Source organism: Sus scrofa, chromosome 5 (genome assembly GCF_054392235.1).
Source record: "Sus scrofa isolate SSC_HxYL_T2T_F1_AM1 chromosome 5, Sscrofa_HxYL_maternal_Yorkshire_Landrace_v2.0, whole genome shotgun sequence".
NCBI classification, from domain to species: domain Eukaryota; kingdom Metazoa; phylum Chordata; class Mammalia; order Artiodactyla; family Suidae; genus Sus; species Sus scrofa.
In genome coordinates, this window is record NC_139387.1 from 105705667 (window position 1) to 105728406 (window position 22740).

The following is a 22740-nucleotide window of genomic DNA, read 5'->3' on the forward strand; positions in this document are numbered from 1 at the left end:
GGATCCAGCATTGCTGTGAGCTGTGGTGTAGGCTGCAGATGCAGCTCGGATCCCACATTGCTGTGGCTGTGGCGTAGGCCGGTGGCTACAGCTCCGATTAGCCCCTAGCCTGGGAACATCCATAGGCCGTGGGTGTGGCCTTAAAAAGACAAAAAAGCCAAAAAAAAAATAATTCTCAATAAATTTGGTACCTCAACATTATAAAAGCCATATAAGACAAGTCCACAACTAACACCATACTTAATGATGAAAGGTTTAAGATGCCTCCTATAAGAATGGGAGCAAGACAAGAGTGCCAATTCTCACCACTACCATTTAACATAATACTACAAGTCCTAGCCAGAGCAACTAGGCAGGAAATAGAAATAAAACACAACTAAATGAATAAAGCAAAAATTAAATGTATCTGTTTGCTTATGATTAACTTTAAGTATAGAAAATCCTAAAGACTCCACCAAAAAAACTGTTATAATTAATCAACAAATTCAGTAAAGTTGCAGGATACAAGAGCAACATACAGAAATAAATTTCATTTGTATACATTAACAACAAAATATATGAAAAAAAATAAAAATCCCACTCACAATAGCATTAAAAAATAATAAAATACTTAAGGAATACATTTAACCAAGGATGTAAAAAATCAGGATCAGAAAAACTAGTATTTCTAAAATATCTATACCACCCAAAGCTATATAGAGATTCAATGCAATCTTTATTAAAATCCTAATGATGTTTTTCCACAGAAACAGAAAAAAATAATCCTAAAATTGATATAGAACCAAAAAGACCCCCCAAAGCCAAAGCAATCCTGAAAAAGAACAAAGGTTGAGGCATCATAATCCCTAAATTTCAAACTATACCACAAAGCTGTAATAATCAAAACAACATAACACTATTATAAAAATAGAAACACAAATCAATGGAACAGAATCAATAGTCCAAAAAAAAAAAATTCTCCCATATACGGTCAACTTATTTTGACAAAGGAGCCAAGAATACTCAAAGGGGAAGGGATATCTCTACAATAAATTTTCCTGGGGAAATGGATAATCTCACCCAGAGAATGAATTGGACTCTAATCTTAATTAACATCATCCGCAAAAATTAACTCAAAATGGATTAAAGACTTAAACATAAAACCCATATCCATAAAACTCCTAGAGAAAATGTAGGGAAAATTTTCTTGATATAGATCTTGGCTATAGTTTTGGATATGATACCAAAAGCTCAAGCAACAGAACAAAAGCCAACAAATGGGAACTTATCAAATTTAAAAGTTTTTGCACATGAAAAGAAACAAATGACATAATTTAAAAGGCATAATGGGAGAAAGAAGACAGAGGAAAGACTAATATTATATGTGAAATCTGAGAAAAACAAACTCATAGAGAATAGAATGGTAAGTGCCAGGGACTGAGAGTAGAGGAAATGAGGAGACATGAGTCAAAGGGTGAAAACTTCCAGTTATAAGAAGAATATGAATATATTCTGGGGAATCTAAGGTACAGCATGGTGACGATAGCTAAAAAATACTGTATTATATGCTTGAAAATTACTAAAAGAATAGGTCTTAAATGTCCTTCCCACAAAAAAGCCAAATGACACCTTACACCTTATGTAAGGTGATGGAGGTGCTAACCAACACTACTGTGGTTACCACTTCTCAAAAAGTTTATCAGGTTATCACATTACACACCTTCACCCTCCTCAATGTTGTATGCCACTTCTATCTCAATAAATCTGGGAAAAACTAATTAAAAAATCACCAGTGATAGTCTTGAGGATAATTACTGAAGTAAATATAAAAGTATCAAAATACAATTCTTGTTCAAAGTTTTGTATATCAGGTAAATATTCCATAACACCAAAAAATTAGTTTGTAGGAGTTAATTTGGCTGTCAAACTAGCACTACATGTTAGAGAATGTTATTCTTGGTCAACAGGGCAACCCTGTCTCTATGTAGTTTTGCGTGTACTTGAACAAGAATTTAAAGGCAATAGTTTCTTAATAGAAGGTAAATGCTACATCTTCTCCGTGCTAGTATTCTTTACTTCTTTTTTTTCACTTCAGTTAAAATCATTCTTATTAAACAGAGATCTTGAAGGATCTTCTCACTTGGTTGTGGTCAGTAACACACAAACCTTCCTAAACATCCTTCAAACAACATAGTTCAGGTGGCAGTGAAGCCACCTCTGCAGGGTTGTCCCCTTCTGTGCCATTTTAATTGCTTTCTGACTTTCATAGACAGCTGACATTTTCAATGAAGACATCAACACCAAGGCAGAGCCAACATCCATGGTTTATACTGCCTCACATTTCAGACGCTTGCAAATATTTTTAGCTGGATCAAGTCCACAGGGCTAAATATGCTCCATGACGTCCATTCCCATGGAAACAGACACGATGTCACAAACACAGGATTATAAATTTACTGCCTGATTGGAGGAAATAAAGAAAAGAAAATCTTCTTTGGCTGAAAGAACAAGAGATCTTATTTGAACAACAAAAAAGTCCTATAGCAAGAATAAGGAAGATATATAAAACCAACAAAAAAAATAATTTTTGTTTCAAAAAACTGAGTTTTCCCAAAAGGAAAAACTATAGCTTGAAAGCTGACATTGACCTCTTAGACACAAATTTAATGAGAAAATAATTTCAAATGAGGTCAGCTACTTAAGGCTGGAAGTTATTTTCAGGGCCAGTCATTCCATTTTTTAAACTGAGCAGCTGTGTGTATGGAAAATCATACCTAGTACAGTAGCCCACTTATGGCCATGACACCAGCTTCTTAACTCTGCCTCTCCCCTTTTAGCTGTGTCACTCAGAACCCATAATAACTCTCCTCATCTAACAAAATATCATGGAAACTCCTGCATCTTGCCTTTAGATTTCTCCGGAATCTGATCCCAAGCCCACTTAGTAACTTCAACATTTAGGACTGGAGTTCCTGCGGCGGCACAGTGGGATCAGTGGCCTCTTGGGAGCGCTGAGTTGCAGGTTCAATCCCCGACCTGGCACAGTGGGTTAAGGATCCAGCATTGCCACAACTGCGGCTCGGATCTGATCCCCGGCCCAGGAGCTCCATATGCCACTGGGTGGCCGAAAAAGAAAAAAAATAAAATAAAAAAGGTACTGAAACAAGGCATTGGAGTGGGTGTGATATAGGCAAGAAGTGCCTTATAAAAAAACAAACAAACAAACAAACAAACAAAAAAAAAAACCAAACATTTAGGACTTTCTTGTATACACCTTCTGTGCACAGCAAGTCAAATGGAGATGGTTGGTTGTGTACCCTGCTTATACATTTCTGCCATCCATATTTTCCTCCTCTTCTTCCCTCTTAAGGAATGGGTTCTGACCCATAATCTCCACATTTTAAAATCCATCATTTTACTACCTTTCGAGTTGTGCATCAAATGTGACTTGTGTTTTGAAGCCTTCCTTCACAGCTCTAAGCATAAAAAATTTCCCTCCTATGAGTCCTTATTTCTATCCTTCTCATAAACCTAAGACTAACTTCTTTGAATTCCCTTTATTTCTTAATTTTTTTCCTTCATCACTGGACTATAAGTCAATATACTGAATTTGAAAAACAATGATACATAATTAAATGTTTAGTAAGGAGTTCCCATCTTGGCACAGCGGAAACAAATCTGACGAGGAACCATGAGGTTGCTGGCTCCATCCCTGGCCTCGCTCAGTAGGTTGAGGATTTGGTGTTGCCGTGAGCTGTGGTGTAGGTCACAGACATGGCTCGGGTCTGGCGTTGCTGTGGCTGTGGCGTAGACCAGCAGCAGTAGCTCCAATTCGACCCCGAGCCTGGGAACCTCCATATGCCTTGGGTGTGGCCCTAAAAAGATAAAAGACAAAAATAAATAAATAAATAAATATTTAGTAAATATTACTAAAAGTAACAAGCAATTTTGATGTTGAAATTTTCATCTACATAAAAACTTAATATCAATGCATCAAATTCAGGTAGCACTTAAACTGGGGTGGGGGAAGGTACCAGTGAATCTCAGTACTGCATTAAAGGGAATGGGATAATAATTCATATGAAACACTTATATTTGATTCAGAAGAGTTTAAGTCAGGCTTTGGGAGGAGGCAGAGATTGATGCTTTAGCATCTTCCTCTTATCAATGAGAAAATGTATAAGCAAAGAGGTCACAGTGGAAATCAGAGCTAAAACTGGTGTTAGAGCTGATAACATTCAGGTCAATGGCTTCATCCTCAGCTGTATCTCTAAGAAGCCATTTCTAAACCTCCAACAGAGTGGTTCTGAACTCTACTACAAGAGTGAGTTGTTTTGTCTATAATTTGAGTGGTTCATATACCTCAGTATCCTCACTGAAAATCAGTCCCAGGAAAAGTCAGAGAACACGGTGACTCAGAAAGCCAGAATCAACACATGGTTTTATTTATTTATAAAATCATTACAGTATTTCCTTTGATACGGGCTGGAGGTTTATATAATTCAAATATTCCACTTCGCTCCTTTAAGAGAGAGGCAGACTTTAAACTTCAACTACTGGTAATAAGCAGACACTAAGGAAGAAATCTTTTTTTACCTCTATTGCCAGAATGGGCTTCAGATCAAAGATGACAGAGCTGTCAGGGTTACTTTCCTTCACAGATCAATCATTTATTTTACTATAATTTGGATGCACTAAAGTGATTAAAATAACATGTCCATTTTTTAGGATATTGCCTGAGATATAAGTTAAAAGGCCTCTAGTTACTTACAATTAGCAATTTAAAATTTAGACACTACTGAACTAAATAAAATCCATTTTCCAAGACTATTACCTTCTGTAATTTGATGGTTACTTTTTCTTCTTGTTGAAATAGATCTGTTTAAAAAATGCAATGCCTGACAGAAAAGACATAAATATTTTTACTTTAAAAAGAATCATATAACTGAGATTTTTATTCAAGTATACACAACTGAGTCCATGAGTGGATAGAATGCAAAAATTATTTGTTGATCATCTGTAAAAGAGCTAAGATCTAAACATAGTGAACTTAGGGAGTATGGGATGCAGCTTCTGACATGGTTAGCAATGATCCCTGCCTCTTGATATTCATGGCTTTGGGTATGTTCTCCCTGTGCATATGTGCTAGTCCTAGTAACTTGCTTCTAATAAAGAGAACATGACCAAAGTGTTAGCATGACACTTCTGTTATTAGGTTGTAAAAATCCTATGACTGCCTTCTTGCTAGCATCCTTTATTGCCTTCTTGATTTGCAGCTTCAATGAAACAAGCTGTCGTGTTAGAGAGGCCCATGTGTGAGGAGCTGAGAGATGCCTGCAGCCAATGGCTAGCAAGCATCTGAGTCCTTCCAAACAATAACGCACAAGGAACTGACTTCTGCCAACAGCCATACAGCTTGGAAGCATATATTTTCCTAGTTGAGCTCTGAGATGACCACAGTCCCTGATGACACCTGGATTCCAGCTTGTGAGAGGTCCTGAAATAGAGAACCCAGCTAAGACAAGCCCATATTCCTGACTCATAGAAATCGTGAAATTATAAATGTTGTTGTTTCAAGACACTAAGTTTTGATGTATTTTGAAATAGAGCAATGGATCACTAATTCCATGAACAATCAGGTTCCCCAGAAGCTGATTCCATCATTGGAACCAGGGTATATCTTGCAATCTATGCAAACCAATCAGTGTATTTCATATCTAAATACATGACGATTGACTTAGATGAGACATGTGACCTAAATTGGACATTCATAGTGATTCTTAAGCAATCACAGAGAATGCTGATGGACATGCTTACGGAATCGTGTAGCCCCAGGAGTAGCTGATAGCCATCTTGGAGACAATCTTACAATGAATTTGAATCCACGAAAGACAGAGTGACAGAAAGAAATGTGCTCCTCAGTGACATCACTAGACACCAGATCAAGCCTTGCTCAAAATGAGAATAGCTTTGGGTTTTTCAGCTAAAAGAAATGTTATTTAACCTAGGATGAAATGAGTTCTCTGATAATTGACAGCATTAAAATTAACCTGACTAGCATAACTCTTGCATTCTTCATATATTTGACTAATTAAAATTAAGAATTTTAAAAGACATTAAAAGCACCCTACATCTTTTCCAATTAAGTGATAAAATATACCTCATTCATAACAGTAACAGCATAAAAAAGCATAACTAAATATGGATATATGATAATTGGACTAAAATGAACTGTAATGAAAGTAGCAGATAAACAATTCAAGAAATCATCAACACAATTTAATCGTATTTGATTGTTTTGTAATAATTAAACATCAAAGTCAACACATATAAAAGGATTCTTCCAAAGCAGCAGCATAAAGTGCCTCAAAGCCAACCTTCTTTGAAGATAAACTATGAAGTCTATTAAATAGAAAAATAAAAATACCCCCTGTGTAGAAGTTTTGAAAATTGAATGGAAAGCGTCAATAGCTTTTGAACTGTCTAAACTGTGTAGGAGATTTTCCATAAACTTTAGAGAATTTTCAAACAATTCAATATCTTACTTTTTTCTACCTAATTCCCCAATTTATTAATAAAACTTTCTATTAGACTACATTATCCAAGAGAATGAAAAGAAAATTAAAATCCTGAAAGTCAGGAGAACAATGACAGGATACGAAAGCCCTCATTAGTGAGAAAATGGATCCCAGTTTCCCTTCTGCGATGGAGACTAGTATCTGCAGAGTCACCCTCCCAGGTAGCAGAGCTGTTTCTGCAGGTCCAAGTCTTCGAGGATGGCCTGCTAAAGAGCTCATAAGTAACCTGACTCAAATTCTCTGCCCTGTTTGCACAAACTAGACAATTTTTGAAAGTCTAGGAAAACCTAATATTTCCCTGTGATATTGCAAATGTCAAGTATTTTTATGGTAATGTACAAAGATTATTTTATGGAGATAAATATCAGGCATATTTGTTTCTTCCTAAAGTCTATTCAACCAATTCTACAGCAAAGAGGTAAAGGAATTAAAATTTCATGAGAGCCTAAAATGTTCTAGGTACTATGTTAATATTAGTTACTTGAAAATAATGCCTGTGTTATTGTACCTTTGTTATTATCATTCTATATTTTTCTACAAGTGATGAAATAAATACACCCTGTCTCCCCCCAACAACTATCCCAAAAGAAAACAAGATGTCCATCTTAAAATAAGTCTATAAATCAATTCATGATAAAATCAGGACATATATATATATACCAAGTCATCTTAAGAATTCTGAATAACTTACAAGTCAGAGAGTCTATTACCATATCTAAACACAGTCTGCCTGAATCAGAAGAAGAGTTGGTCAGCTATAGAATCAGAGATAAACCAAGAATCAAAGTGGTACCTTCAAGGACTCCAGAAGAGCATGGTTCCATAGCTGAGTGGGTCTCTAACTTGTGGCTCATTGATCTCAGACTAACTTTAGACTAGCTAACTTCCTAATCTCAGGTGATCTAGGTTGTGCCTAGGACACTGTAATTTGTTTAAAGCTCCCAGAACTGTTACCTTATCTCCAAACTGTGGTCTGTCTGGCTTACATATTGTAGGGATAAAGCCATAAGTTATCAAAAGAGGTAAAGAATGATTTTTCCATGTGTTTCATATTATAGGGGCATGGCATAGGGCATAGGATACCAAGTCACATAATGTTTGGAAAATGAAAAAAATGAACAAGGCCCCTGGAAAAGAAAAGATCTCAAACTGATTAAGATACAATGTGAAATTTGAAATAAATTCCTAAAATGTTTCCTTTACCTTCACCCTTTCTGGTGACTCTAGTGGCTATTATAGAAAGAAGAGGAACTGAGAGGAAACTGAAAAACATCAAGACACTCTAACTTCTATGGGGCACTGTACAAAATATGGCTTCATCATCAGCATCATTGTCAGTGTATTATGGTCATCAAATCAAACTTGCCTCCACCCACCTAGTCTCTGCTTAATTTGTATTATTCTAAAATTCCAAGAGTCATAGCTACAGGGAGAATGAGAATAAGTCTTGGACATCTTAACTCATTAAATGAAACAAGTAGAGTGACTCTCGGAGCATACCAGAAGTGGAGGCACGCATCAAATATTGTTTCTTTTTTTCTATACTGCAAGGGATCTAAGTCAAAACATGCAAAAAAGTGTCAATAATAATCCTTATGATACAAAAGCTTACACTTGGTTTAACTTTTTTTTTAACCAGATATTTAGGTATTTAATAAAGGTTAAATATATGGATTAACTTTTTACTCTGTATATTATAAACAAAAAATATCAAAAGGAAGCTTGAAAAGTTGATTATATGATTTATAAATCCATTCAATATTGAGGAAAGAAAAATCCAACAGGGGCCTTCTATGTAATTAAAATTAAATAGTTGCCTTACATATTCCCCAGCTGCCTAATTTATTTCATTGTTTCCATTTATGCCCTCTTTTTGAGTTTATAATCTCTCCCTTTTGTACAATTACATTTTTCTCAGTGAAGGAAATACCCTGATTAAGAAATACCTTGTTTGACATCAATATGTAACTAATATTTTTCTCAGGTTCAACCACATTTTGGATTCAACATAAGTCACATAAAAAATCATAACTCAAATTCAATTTTATGTTTCTGCCCCCCATCTAGTCTCTGATCTGCAGTCCCATCCCTATATTATTGCACCTCCCCATTCTTGGGGTAACTCAGATGTGTTCACGGACACTACTTTGCTCAGTTCAGCATTTATTCCAGACATTATGTTTGAGCACCTTGCGTGTACTACATAAATCTCTTCATTAATGTCCACCCCTTGAAGATGCTGACTCCCCACAGCTCCCACCACTGCTATATGCTGGAATAACTATGGCTATGTCTCCCATTTCTCCCCAGAGATTCCAAAGAAAAAGGTGACAAGTATGGAACCGAGTGAATTTTCACCGTTCCTGGGCCAAGACTGCCCTGTTGTCTACAGATGAGGAGAACATTCAATTTTTTGAAGCTGTTTTCTCTCTCATTACCTGCCCATCAAGCCCATACAGTTTGTGTCTCCGCCTCAGAGAATCCCTTATAAAAGCATCTTCAGTTTCTGCTTGAAATCGTTGCTTTAATGAGTCTCTCACCCAGACCTCGGAGTTGTCACAGAAAATACCCCCTACCTCAGTCTCCATCTTCATGTTTTCTTTCTCTGTCTCAAATCAATGCATCCAAACAAAAGCCTGGAGACTATTGTTCCTACCATGTTATCACCCACTCCTAACTCTGAATGACAGCTTTGTCTCAGAAAAGGCTCTGCTCTACTTATAAACTCTCATATTAGTTTAGGTAACATGGCTCATGCATGCAAATGAAAAATAATATTTGAACAGTGTAAGAAGTTTCTTTCTACATTCCTAATACAAATAAACAAAATTATTCAATTAAAAAAACCAGTAATCTAATCTAAAATGATATCAGGCTTGCTTCCTTGTGCATAAGCCAAAGCAGTCTGGAAAAATGAGGAAATTACATATTGAGGTAGATCAGAGGGTTACTGGCTGAGCATGCTTTGGCCAGATCTCAAACAAGCTACACAATTAGTTAAATTGATGAATAAAGCATATTTGTAATGAAAGGAATTTAAGTCTGGCATAAAAATGTAGCATCCATCATATCTCCATAGTCAATAACAGTGGAATATATTAAGCATTTGTTCCTATCTCAAGAAAAGGTGTTTAATGACTCTGCCATCCTCACCCCAGATCATGTGGCCAGGGTTAGGTATCAGACTAAAAAGCTCGCAGTCTATATAGATTACTCAGAAACTGACTCTAAAGCTAGCAATCTTACATAGATTGACGTTGATCCATGAAATCAGGGAGTCTCTCTTGCTCAGGGAGTCTGAATGTTTCACTTTGAGAGCCAATAGGTCTTAGAAAAGACAAAAACAAAAAACATGTACAGAAAAGAAAGAGAAATGTTGATAATAGTGAGAGAGAGACAGAGTTCCCGTCGTAGCTCAGCAGTAATGAACCCACCTAGTATTCATGAGGACGTGGGTTCAATCCCTGGCCTCCCTCAGTGGGTTAAGGATCCGGTGTTGCCATGACCTACAGTGCAGGTTGCAGATGTGGCTCAGATTCCACATTGCTGTGGCTGTGGCATAAGCTGGCAGGTGCAGCTCTGATTGGATCCCCAGCCTGGGAACTTCCATATGCTGCTGCTAGCGCAGCTCCTAAAAAATAAAAGCCAAAGAGTAATCAGGTCACCATTCTGATGCAGAATGGAGGAAGAGTGGAAGAGTGGGGGGGGGGGTGTCAGGTAGGAATGATGAAATGCTGACACTTACTACTTACGAAGGGCCAGGCACTGCTCTATGTGCTTAACATACAGTAACTTGTTTGTTCTTCAAAAACATATTAGAAAGATACCATTTTTAACTGCATTTTACAGAAATTTCAGCACCTGCCCAACATCTTAGACCTGAAAATATGTTGAGGGCACAGGCTCTGAGATAAACTGTCGAGCTTTCAATACTGACTCTGTTCTGCAAGGACCAAATGAGTTAATGTTTGTAAATGTGCTTAATACATTGCCTGGCGCCTAGTAATCACTATATAAATGTATAGCAATTACAAATATATAAACCTAAACAAACATGTAAACATGTGAAATCAGGCCGTCTGTATCTGCATTCATCAGGATCTCCAGAGAAACAGAACCAATAGGATATGTGGCGATCTCTGAGGAGAGATTTACTATAGGAACAGGCTCACATGGTTATGGAGGCTAAGGGGTTCCAACTGCTCTCTGAGAGACAGAGAACCAGGTGAGTGGATAATGTAATTCAGTTTGAATCAGAAGGCCTGAGAACGAGGCGAGCTGATGGTATAACTCCTGGTCCAAGACTGAAGGCTTGAGAACAAAAAGGGCTCCAGTGAAAGTACCAGAGTCTGATGGCCAAAAACCAAGAGCTCCACTGTCCAAGAGTAAGAGAAGACAGGTGTCCCAGCTTAAGAAGAGAAACAAATAATTCACCCTTTCTCCCCCTTTTTGTTCTATTTGGGCCCTCAACAAACTGAGATGCCCACCCACACTGGTGAGGGTGGCTCTTCTTTACCAAGTCTACTGATTCAAATGTGAATCTCTCCTAGAAACGCCCTCGTAGGCATATCCAGAAACGCTGTTTCACCCGCAATCTGGGCATCCCTTAGCTCAGTCAGGTTGACACGCAAAATTAATCATCACAGATTCCATATCTCTGTTCTTCATCATTACGACTCTGCTGCAGAGTGAGAGGAGAAATTGACAGCTGTTATTTTGAAAAGACCCAAAAAAAGGGGTTAAATAAAATCTGGCAATTTTTATGGTCTTCTGGCTTTTTAATGAGAGGAAAGGAGAAAGGCAGCTTGGCAGGTTCTGTAACCTAATATCTTGGAGTGTTTCCCTAAGCCATCAGGTCTGCTTTTGGCTTATTTTGTATTAACTTATCTGTAAGAGAAAAAAAAAAAAACTTTCCATAATTTTTTCCTACAAATGTCTTTCTCCTTTATGCTGGGCACTTGAAGGATTTTCCAGTATACCAGATTCCATTGTCATATTATGTGGCAAATAATCAGTATTGGCAAATAAAATTTTCTTTTTAAATGCCTTGGAAAGTATCAAAATTTATATGCACATAATACATCATAGGTTTGACAAATGAAATAGGCCTGTGATGTATATTCTCTTCATCAAAACACATTCTAAAGGAATCATTTAGGGGAAAAGGGCTTTAAAATTAATACATTTTCTGGAAAAAAATCAGCATGTTCATTAAGTGTTAATAACCAGTAGAAATACTGAAAAATACAACTTTTGAATTGTGCTTGTATTCAAAAATTTCTCAAATTGAGATATTTATAAATTATTACTGATAAAATATCTATTTCACAAGGATTTTAGTGGAGATACAGAAGCAGAAAAAAAATCTTAGTAACAGAGATTTGTTGTAAATATTTATGAAGACAAAGTAAAGAAAATATGTGTAAAAATTAACATTAAAAATAATTTCCCAAGTTAAGTCTTTGCGAATACCAAAAAAATGAAAAGCTGAGTTTAAATATAGAGGTCAGAATAATAAGCCCCATTTTTCTCAATTTTGTGAATAATTAATTAATAGATGAGGTTGTTCTTAACCTGCCTAGATACTTTTGTCAAATTGACCAAGAATAATAGTATTATGTCTATAACGATTGGAACACATTCTGTGGCAGTATAGCCAAATTATTTCTTCTCCTATTTAAAACCCATATAGGTAGTTGCTCATGCATTCAACTGTAATATATCTGTAAACACAAGTCAGTAAGTCAGAGTGGGCAAAATTCAGCTAGATCCTAGTCTAGAGCAATGGAAAAAGATTTATTTTTCTGTTTCCTGACCCTACTGAGATAAGAGAGGGTTCAGTTTCAATGACACTTAATTCCCATGTGTTTTTCAAAAGCTTGGAACAGAATTAGATATTGTTTCATCTAATGCCAAATTTATGTATCCTTTCTTTTATACCAGCTGGTTGTTCAGGTTCAAAAATAAATCATCCTTTATTTAATATGAAATTTAAAGAGGGAAAGATTATTTCTGTAGTTTCTTTTCTTTCCATTGATTTATTTTGAAACAAAACAAATGAAATGGTGCATGCAATCAAGACTTTGAGAAAACATCCCCAATAAGGAATGTTTTATAAATATCAGGAATTCTCTACAGGAATAGGAGTATAACAGAATGTTATTTCTGAATCTAGACTGGAAGAGGACAAATTATAGAACAGTATTGTAAAACTGTTGATATCACTTTCCAACCCCTTAATTTTGTTCCTGTATGATTTAAATAAATCTGAAAAGTCAAGGCTATATTTGTCACTACGTTTATCTGGACTGAATAAAAATAAAATCACCTGATATATTCATCAGATTTAACAAAAAGGCCAGACTTGATCTGCAAACAAAAAATTTATATGATGTTTTGGGCTTACAATAACATAATTAAAGTCAGTCCTATATTTATTTCATAATCGCACAAAAATAATTTTCAAATTTTAACCCTCAAAATAACAAATGCCCAATTACCAGGACTTGATTGACATATATTCTTTGAAAGGGACTTCAATCGTTACTTATCATAGAAGTCATAATAGCTAAATTTTAGGGGTAAATTTGGAATTGTGGTACTCATGAACAGTTAATTAGATTTTGATTCTCAACTACTTTATCTGGTGTATACTGGCATTAACTCTTGAAAGGGAAAAAATAGTCTGCCAGTAGCATTACTTGCCTAAAAAACAAATACATCTGATAGCAACAGGAGGGTCTAAGTAATTTGTTACTCAAATCTAGCTAAACTGAACCAGGAAAATGAATCGCTTATTTCTGTGATGAAACATATGGTGCAGCAGTGTGTTTGAGCTGGCCCATACCAGCTCACAAGGAATGATCATTTAATTTCCAGGAATTTTGCAAGCTGGTTGTTAGAAGCTATTGTTAAAAATTAAATCATAAATTAACAATTCAGTAAATTTTATATGTATTAAATGTTGAAACCTTGTCACTTCCTAATTGTTTTAATATATCTTACAATTATCTTTGCTTCTGATATTATTTATGTCAGAAAAATATAGTATGCTCTAAACACCTCTTCCCAATTCTGGCTCTTTGTCATCATGTCAGTGGCTTAAAGTCAGCCATTGCAAGAATATTTTCACCAGAGTAATTGGGAAACCCTAAAAACCAAGTCTTGATTGATTGCTTTATTAATTGTCCAGACTTAAGGGATGGAGAAAATGTTAACATTGCAGAGTAAACTTCATGGCTGTATCTGTTCCATTGTGAACAGCACACAATATTGAGAAAATATTCTTCTAGTATTTGAAAACCATTATCTGACTCAGCAAAGATGTTGGTCATGTCACTAGCAATTGAGTGAAATGCCAACATATGTCTTTGTAGCCTCATTTTGTCTTATTCGTAATGCAAATGAAAATATCGACCAAAAGTCATGTTGGAATGACAATCATTCATCTGTTGCAACTCTAGCTTGCCTGTGGACACACAAGTTTGACAAAAACTAAATGGTGTGTTATGTGGGAATCAATTGGCTACACAAGTCACAGTAAAGAGGATCATATACTTTATCACTATTTGTAAACTGTTTGCTATACATCTTTGATATCTGCAGAATTTATAATAAATTCATCAATATGCACTGTTTTGTTTTAGGGAAACCAGTCATTACATTTTTACCAGTACACCGGAGATTGTGTGCCACTCTCTTGTCCTAACATAGGTAGTGAGTAATTCTTTAAAGCTTCTTCTGGACCTGAATGGAACAACTGAAAAATCTGCTCCAAGGAGTGGCATCTGATCCTTCCCTAACTGTTGCAGAAGTTTCTGGCTATTTGCCAGTGAAGGGGAGGAAAGTTCCCTGTCTCTCTTGTGCCCACATTTGATTGTACAGGAAAATTTATAATAAACTGCGGTGAACGCATGGTAGATAAGGTAATGCTCTGATTGAATCATCTATCTGGCTAGAAGGGATTAGGAGCTCTCACAAGCTATTACTTCAGAAAGATAAACTGTAAAGTTCTCCCACCTGTCTTTCCTGCCATTCTCTTTATTTTGGTTTTTGTCTTTAAAATGACAGAGGCAGATCCGGACAATCATATCCTCACACTGAAACATGCAGCAGCAGCAGCACACAAACCTTTTCCTTACTTTGCTTTTTAAAGGCAAGAAAAACTCTCGCAGTAAAGTCCGTTCAGACTTTCCCTTGTTTTGCACTGTATGGCTTACATACTCCTGACTCAACCACTGACAAGAGGACTGAATTACCTTGCCTGATTCCCTCTCCCCTGAAACACACAGCATCCTGACACCTAAACACAGATGAAGTTACAGGAGAAAGTGAGCTTTGGAACCACCTTTATCTGCTGCAAATATATTACCACTTTAAGAAAAGTATTTCTGAATCTTTGGATGGAGGGAGGGTCAGGAGGAAAAACACCTAGGCTTTGATAAAAGAACCTTTATTTGCTAAATTATTTAACATGTATATGGAGTGTTTTCTACTTATTATACTCTTTACCAGGAACTGGGAATAGAAAGACAGAAGACTGAACTTTGCCCTTGGAAAATTCAATCTTTTTTATTAAGCAGATAAGTAAGTGAATGATTGCAATACATTGTGATAAGAATTCTGATAGATACATCCTCAGCTGGATCATTTCAACATTGACTGTGAATTGAAAGAGAAATGAAATCTGTGGTATCAACAAATAAGAATTTTAAAAATATCTTACATGGGTAAATTCGAATGGGTGGGCCCAAAGCTATGAAAACCACGCACTATGCTCCAAGCCCTGGTTCTTCCCATAAATTTATGCAGAACATTGTGCAAATTCTTTAAGTATTTGGTTACTTTTCCTCACCTTTAAAAATTAATTTTTAATTTTTAATTTTTTATATATATTATAAATTTAAAAGCAAGAGAAAAAATAAATAATATACATGAAGTGATATCTTACAGGACCACAATGAATGCAGCTAGTTTTTTAAAAAATGGGCTTTTTTCTGCCTCCCACCAAAAGAAAATATGCATAAATTTTAAAGCAGAGACATGCTGAAAGTACAGAAATATTTTCAGCTAAATTGGAATACTTTATTAGATTAACTTCAAATTAGAGCTCTGAGAGTAAGAAAATTTGTCAGATAATATTCCATTTCGGCATCAATATGCTTTTACCTTGCTAAAATTTCAGGTGTTCAGTTGACAAATATATATGATATGAGGTGTTTTTCAGATTATTCACTATCTTCTCTAGTCATCAAAACTCCCAAAAGATCATGGCCCTGGAGGAAAAGAAAAGAAAATCTCCTAATAGTGTATAACGTAAGTGAGTGAATCAAAGGAAACAAATGGATTTCTTCATGGTGGCACACGTCCGCCACCTTATGGCTACAAGCCAAAATTACAGGATCAGCTTTTTAGGACCTGAGCCAGAAATTTCTTCCTCCCTATTTGCCTTCTTCCTCTTTTCCTTTCACCTACCACATTTAATTGCAGGCCTCAAGTTCAACACTGTGCTAAGTTCTATGAATGCAAATAATTTTCACCATGATCTTAACTTCAAAAAATTACTGTCTTGTGAAAGAAATATAGAACCCAATGTAACGTATTAAATACGTCAATAGATGTGTGTGCGGCATGGTATAGGAGCCCATAGGAAGGCAAATATAATTTTTAAAAAATATATCAGATGATTGTGTAATAAATAAAATTTTTAGAAACACTGTCTGTCTCTGTGCCTCATTTAGGGAGCAGTAACTGTATCTATTTGAGATGCTCTATCTGGTTCAATAAAATCACTGAACCATAAATTAGAAAAACAGCACAACTTTCATCTCTTCCAAAGATTCAGCACCAAGCACCACTAACTCATTTGAATTGCATAGTTGTTTATAAAGATTTAGTGATTCCCTGGGGATTAAGAATTCACAGCAATCAGAGTTCCCATCATGGCTCAGTGATTAACAAACCTGACTAGCATCCATGAGGACGTGAGTTTGATCCTTGGCCTCGCTCAGTGGGTCAAGGATCTGGCGTTGCTGTCCGTGACCTGTGGTGTAGGTCTCAGACACAGCTTGTATCTGATGTTGCTGTGGCTGTGGTGTAGGCTGGCAGCTGCAGCTCCAATTAGACCCCTAGCCTGGGAACCTCCATTTGCCATGGGTGCAGCCCAAAAAAGACATAAGACAGGGGAAAAAAAAAAAGAATTCATAGCAACCTAACAACCCTTGGTAACCTCTCTTAGTATTTGATCCACTGTACCAGCAAAGACATTTTCCCTATGTGTGAATTCTTCCTTTACAACAAATAAAATCCATTTTTTTTCATCAGTCCACACCCACGTAGATACAGAACATGTAGGGAAGAGGATGTCACCTTATAAAGAGCTTTTTTTTAAATTCAAAGGCAGTTATTTTGATTTATCCTTCCAGAATCAATAATGACAACTTCTTTAGATTGTTACCCTAAAAACAATTTCCGCACCCCTCCAGTTATATTAAATGCTCTCTAGCTCTTTTTTCTCATTTCCTAAAACGTATGATTTTAAACTGGACATATTACTCCGATAAAGTTCTTCAAAGATCATGTAAAGAGTTCAGTTTTATAAGGGAAAATAGTGGTTTTTTGGAAATTATTAAAATATGTACAAGTTTTGATGTTCAAATAATATGAAAAACCATTTATAAAGGTATTCTTTTATTATCAAAAATTCAGAGGTTGTGTTTTACACCTGCAAGCATCAATTTGTGGGAAATCATTATTATGTTCCTTATCATACACCAGCTTACTGGGAAATGTAATTCTAAAAAAAACTTTTCAAATGAGTGGTTATATCAAATTATAACTGCTTTGTGAGCCGATTTTGAAGTGTTGATACACTTCAGCTTTGACTTGACAGATAAACTACTCTAATGTAATGTTTTGTTCAGAATCCTGACTAATTGTTAGTCTGTCTCCAGTGAGTTCAATTTTATGTGCTAGATGATTGACTGAGTAAGAGCACCAAACATTTTGAAAAGTTTCTAAAGAAGTTAGAAAATTCTGGCACACATTTATTCATCAATTTGCTTATGTACAACCTTTGCTTACATACATAAATTTGGGACACCTAACACACAAGAAAACAGAAATAAAGAATCAAAACCAAAAAAACTGTTAGAATCAAGATTTAAAAAGAATTCCAAAATATAATCCATGACAAGGTACATAAAACTGAGCTTCACTTTTCTATTTTAGCTCCTTGGTAAATAAAGTGAAAAGGGAAAAATGCAGTCAGTGAACATGTATCATAGAAAGTTTTTTAGTTGATAGGATTGAATTGTAAATAAAATGGTTTACACACTTTTAAGTCCACAACTTTAAATGGTCCTAAGGAAATAACCTCAAACTATTCAAAAAGCAAAGAGCAAAAGAATTTCACAAGACGCCAACTTCCATTAATATTAAAGCACAGCTCGGTGACCACGTTATAAGAGCTCCATTTTCATATATGGAGCTGGTCACCTTGAATTAACAAGAGCACATCAAATTAGTATTTGAAATGCTTGAGTATTTAAATAAATACAATTTTATTGAATGTTCTTTTGTTTCTGATGATCCTTTATTTCCTCCTTAATATTTTTGCAGCTGGAAAAAAACTATTTCTTTATCCTTTTAGACTTAACAGGGAGACCATTATTTATCTCAGATCTTTTTCCTTTGTGGGAACACTGTGAGAAACTGCTGGACACCTGCATAACTAAAGATATTTCTTATCTGTGATAAGATAAGAGAATAAGAAACAAAGCCCTCTAGTCACTTTCAGCTTAAACTATCTTTCAGCATAAGCCCTTCCAGTTAGAGAGCAGATAATGCAGATAGCCCTTATCATATTTTATGTTCCATAAATGCTAAAAAAACCCCAAACATCTCTTACTTTTTTTTGTTTGTTTTTTGTTTGAGAAAGTAGGTAACTCAGTCAGAATGTCTGAAAGGTAATGGACTTTAAAATCAAAGCCAGGTCAAAGGAAGAACCTCAGAAAATGAACAGCCATCTTTTCAAACCAATGATCCCGGATGACTTTGGCACCACTAAGTAGAATGTTATACAAAAGGAAACTGCCAATGTAATATTTTAGAAGTGAGTATTACAGATTATTTATCCCAACTAATCCGGAAGTGTTTCTCTGTTAAGTTGGTTGCAGTGTAGCCTATGCATTTGCATTGGCATACAATAAAGGCAGAGATTATTTAATGCCCAGATGATTTTACACCTTCTCTCACACACACACACACACACACACACACACACACACGCATTTATTATTATCTTTCCTTTCTTCTCATCTCTAGGAGACACAAAAAATTTGGCATAATTCCATCTGTTCAAAACAGAAAAGCTTTCTATATTCTCTTCCTTGATCCATACTTTACGAGGTAAGGGCATATTTCAAAAACAACGAGGTAGTATATCTCTGTTTTATCATGTACATTTTTTAGTGCTAAAGACTAGATTCCCTACCCACATGCTAGTATTTAAAAGTACCTAGAATTACACAGAGTGGCGAGAACAATATTGAAGAAGAAGAACTAAGCTGGACTTCTGGCAGTGTCCGACTTCAAGACTTATATAAAACTACAGTAATCAGGGAAGTGCGGTATTGGCAAAAAAAAAAAAAAAAAAAAAAAAAAAAAAAAAAAAAAAAGAGGGCGTTCCTGTCATGGCTCAGTGGTAATGAACCTGACTAGTATCCATGAGGATGCAGGTCCGATCCCTGCTCTCACTCAGGGGGGTAAGTATCTGGCATTGCCATGAGCTATGGTGTAGGTCACAGATGCAGCTTGGATCCTGCTATGGCTCTGGCTTAGGCCAGCAGCTACAGCTCCAATTTGACCCTTAGCCTGAGAACATGTGCCAAGAATGCAGCCAAAAAAGACCAAAAAAAAAAAAAAAAAAAAAAAAGGCAACAAATAGATAATGGAATAAAATAGAGAATCCAGAAATAGACCTCATAAATATAGTCAACTACTTTTTGACAAAGGAGCAAAGATGATACAATGAAGAAAAGATAAGACAGTCTTCTCAGTAAATGGTACTGGCTGACTGGATATCCATATGCAAAACAATAAATGTAGATACAAGCCTTACATCCTTCACAAAAATTAATTCAAAATGGATGATAGACCTAAATGTAAAAAGCAAAATTATAGGGGTTCCCATTGTGGCCTAGCAGGTTAAAAACCCAATAAAATGTCCATGAGGACGTGGGTTTGATCCCCAGCCTCACTCAGTGGCTTAAGGATCCCATTGCCGCAAGCTGCAGCAAGTGTCACAGATGTGGCTTGGATCCAGCACTGCTGTGGCTGTGGCATAGGCCAGCAGCTGCAGCTCTGATTCAACCCCTAACCCAGGAATTTCGATATGCTGCAAGTACAGCTCTAACAAAAAAAAAAAAAAAAAAGCAAAATTATAAGACTCCTGCAACATAACATAAAAGAAAATATGGATGAACTTGGGATCAGCAATGACTTTAAGATACAACACTAAAGGCATAACCCATGAAAGAAAGATTTCATTACGATTAAAAAAATTCTGCTTTGTGAAGGATACTTTTTTTTTTTTTTTTGTCTTTTTTTGTCTTTTCTAGAGCCGCACCTGCAGCATATGGAGGCTCCCAGGCTAGGGGTCTAATTGGAGCTGTAGCTGCTGACCTACACCACAGCCCCAGCGACACAGGATCCGAGCCACATCTGTGACCTACACCACAGCTCACAGCAACGCCAAATCCTTAACCCACTGAGCGTGGCCAGGGATCGAACCCACAACCCCATGGTTCCTAGTCAGATTCGTTAACCACTGAGCCAGGACGGAAACTCCTGTGAAGGATACTTTCAAGAGAATGAAAAAGCAAGCCACAAACTGTGAGAAGGTACTAGCAAAAGATCACAATATACAAAGAACTCTTAAAACTCAGCAATAAGAAAAACAACTGGTTGAAAATTTAGCCAAAGACCTTAAGAGACATCTTGCCAGAGAAGAAAGACAGATGGTAGATAAGCACATGGAAAAATGTTCTACATCATATGCCACCAAGGAAAAACCCAGTTTAAACAACAGTGAGAGATCCCCACACACCTATTAGAAGAGTGAAACTCCAGAACACTGACACCACCAAACGCTGGAGAGGACGTGGAGCACCTGAAACGCGCACTCATTGCTGGTGGGCCTGCGAAATACACAAATATTTTGAAAGACAGTTTATCAGTTTCTTTCAAAAATAACACTCTTAACCACACTGTCCAGCCATAGTGCTTCTTGGTATTTACCCAAAGAGTTGGAAACTTACGTCCACACAAAAACCTGCACACACATGTTTACAGCAGCCTTATTGGTAACTACTCAAACCTGGAAGCAACCAAGATGTTCTTCAGCAGGTGGACAGCAAAATAAACCGTGGTCCATCCAGATAATGAAGTATTACTTAATGCTAAGTAAAAGGAAAAAAAAAAAAGAAGCAAAAAAGCTGAGCTATCAAGCCATGAAAAGACATGGAGGAAATTTAAATGCATATTTTACTAAGTGAAGGAAATCAATGTGAGAAGGATACATACACACTGTGTGATTTCAACTACATGACATTCCGGAAAAGGCAACGCTGTGGACACAGTCAAGAGATTGGTGATTGCCAGGGGTTAAGGAAGGAGGAAGGATGAAGAGGTGGAAAACAGAGGATTTAGGCGGCAGTTAAATTAACTCTCTATGACACTGTAATGATGGATACATGTCATCACATTTGTCCAAACACATACAAGGTAATACACAACTAAGAATGAATCCTAATGTAAGCTATGGACTTTGAATGGTAATAATGTGTCATTGTAGGTTCATCAGTTATAACAAATATATCATTCTGGCGAGGGATGCTGATAAATGGGGGAGGCTATGTATGTGCAGGGGTAGGTGGTATAAAGGAAATCTTTCTACTTTTTCATAAATTTTGCTGTGAACCTAAAATTGCTCTTAAAATTTTTATTGAAAAAAAAAAAAAGTACCTAGGATCTATACCCAAGCATAGTCAGGTTTTCTGTGAGACCGAAGTAAATTTATATAGAAAAATCCTAAAATTCTATGACTGGAAATTTAAAGGAATAGTATGTATGACATGATTGCTAAAGTTTAATTTCATTATTACAGTCAAATTTGTTTATTACGTATATTGTATATATTCTTATGTCAGTACTCTTGCTGCATAACAACATATTTAAATAACTTTAATAATGTTACAGTAAAGTGTTCAGATGTTTGCTATCAGTTTGCCAAATAATCAGCTGAATATTTTACATGCTATTTCATCTAAATCTCATAATAATCCCTAAGGTGAATATACTGTTGTTTTCCCTAAAGTGCAATGCCCTTTGTTGTGGTGAAATAGCCTACTTAAAGATTGAACTTCATTTTTGCTTTTACTCTAAGATAGATGTAGAAAATGCTTGACCCTTTTGTGCAAATTTTCTTAATAAAATCTTTCACTTTAAAGTTGATTCAATAACTCTTCCTAATTAAAAAAAAAACAAAACCTCTTATTAGTCAAGTTCTCTGAAGAAACCCTTCTTAACGACTCCCTGCCTCATTCAAAAAACAAAGTGTTTATTACAAAGTCTAAGACTAAATGGTCTGGTGCCTCATTAGCCTCGGATCTTTGACGATACATTCGTCTTTAAATAGACCAGACAAACTCCTGTCTCAGGACTGCTACGTTCTGTTTCCTCTTCCAGGAGTAATCTTTGCCCAGAACTTACTTCTTCACATCCTTAAGGTCTTCGGTCAAAAACTATTTTTTTAGTGAGTTCTTCCCTGACTCTCCTGTATCTAAAATCAATCCACCCAAACATCTCACTCCATTTTTACCAACATTTATCATTGACTAACTTGATAAATCTACTTATATATCCTATTTGCTCCCTTTACCTGTAGGATCTCCAAGGGTACTGGCCCCATATTAGGCGCTTAATAAATATTTTTGAGTAAATTAGCTCAATAGAAGCCAATATTCTGTTTAAAAGTGAATCAAAATTTAAAAAAAAAACAAGAAAATAATACCTGTTTTAGCACTATGTAAGATATATATATATATATATGCGCTATATCTGGTATAAAACTAAACAATGATATACAATGATTAGAAAGAAGATACAATTGGTTTTTTAGATG

The 22740-nt window shown here is 36.0% G+C and overlaps 1 protein-coding gene across 49 annotated transcripts in view; it reads right to left on the reverse strand.

Moving 5' to 3' along the window:
• The window catches only part of TMTC2 (transmembrane O-mannosyltransferase targeting cadherins 2), a 949512-nt gene that overhangs the window by 326771 nt on the left and 600001 nt on the right, over positions 1-22740 (reverse strand). For 9 of the 49 annotated variants that reach the window (XR_014804560.1, XR_014804559.1, XR_014804556.1 and 6 more), the window contains one exon: positions 20665-20755. The exons of 27 other annotated variants lie outside the window; for them this stretch is intronic. The gene's annotated coding sequence lies outside the window, so the exon portion shown is untranslated. Of the gene's footprint in view, positions 1-4401; positions 5477-11145; positions 11239-15282; positions 15412-15725; positions 15833-20664; positions 20756-22740 lie in introns of those variants that run through there. 13 more of the 49 variants (XR_014804566.1, XR_014804564.1, XR_014804535.1 and 10 more) reach the window with 5 other exon arrangements.